Source organism: Eimeria mitis, genomic scaffold (genome assembly GCF_000499745.2).
Source record: "Eimeria mitis Houghton genomic scaffold, Emh_scaff3854, whole genome shotgun sequence".
In the NCBI taxonomy this organism is placed as follows: Eukaryota; Apicomplexa; class Conoidasida; order Eucoccidiorida; family Eimeriidae; genus Eimeria; species Eimeria mitis.
In genome coordinates this window covers 3,520-4,792 of record NW_013572188.1, presented here as the reverse complement: position 1 = coordinate 4,792, position 1,273 = coordinate 3,520, and the positions used below count along the sequence as shown (strand labels likewise).

The window sequence follows — 1,273 nt, the reverse complement described above, 5'->3', positions numbered from 1 at the left end:
ATATATATATATATATATATATATATATATATATATATATATATATATATATATATATATAGACATACATATATATATATATCTGTGTGTGTGTGTGTGTGTGTGTGTGTGTGTGTGTGCTGCTGCATCTCTCTCTCCCTGCTGCTCCACTTCTCCTCCTCCTCTTGCTGCTACTCCCGCTGCTACTCCTGCTGCTGCTGCTGCTGCTGCTGCTGCTGCTGCTGCCTATATATATATATATATATATATATATATATATATAGATGGCGGTGAAGTGTAACATAGATATATTTTATTTTGCTGTTCCTTATACTCTGGCGGAGGTGTTAGAAGATTCAGGAAAAATACACAAAGAAATTTTCAGACAGCAGTGGCAAACACTCGGAGAAAATAAACAAGTACAATCCAGCCCCATGCATGCATGCATGCATGCATGTATTTTTTTATTTATGCATGCATGCGTGCATGCGTGCATGTATTTATTTATGTATTTATGTAGGCGTGCATGCGTGCATGTATTTTTGTATTTATCCATGCATGCATGTATTTATTTGTGTATTTATGCATGCATGCATGCATGTATGCATGCATGCATGCATGTATCTATGCATGCATGCGTGTATTTATGTATGCATGCATGCATGCATGTTTCTATTGTTGGGGTGTACGTACACCGTAGTGGTTTTTTGTTTTGTTTGTGTTTCTGTCTCTCATTTCCTTTTTGTTTGTTTTGTTTATATATTTCTTTTTTTATTTTGTTTCTCTCTCTGTCTCCCTTTTCTTTTGTTTCTTTGCATTTCTCCTTTTTATTATATTTGTTTGTCTGTCTCCTTCATATTATATTTATTAATCTGTCTCCTTTTTATAATTGTCTCCTTTTATATTTATTTATGTGTCTCCTTTTATATTTATTTATTTTTCTGCTGAAATAACAATAAATTAAGGAGCCCCCTAGATAAAAATAAATAAATAAAATAAATATAAATATAAATAAATATAAATAAATATAATATATTTGTCTCTTTTTTTCTAGGTTTGTATAACAAAAACAACACAAAAACAACTAAGTACGGAGGAGACAGTGCAGCTGCTGAGGCCCCGCCGTCTCCATCTCGTGGCTCAGAGAGCAGGAGATACCTTTGTGAGTTTATATTTTTATTTTTTTTCTTTCTTTTTTATATTTTATTTTTTTTACTTTTTTTATTTTATTTATTTTATATTTAGATTTTCTTTTTTATTTTATTCTATTTGCTTCTTGTTTTTATTTATTTTC

At 30.8% G+C, this 1,273-nt stretch overlaps 1 protein-coding gene across 1 annotated transcript in view; it reads left to right on the top strand.

The window, feature by feature from the left end:
• The window catches only part of EMH_0070220 (uncharacterized protein), a gene marked incomplete at both ends in the record, with an annotated part of 1,917 nt that overhangs the window by 61 nt on the left and 583 nt on the right, over positions 1–1,273 (top strand). The gene's annotated exons all lie outside the window — the stretch shown is intronic.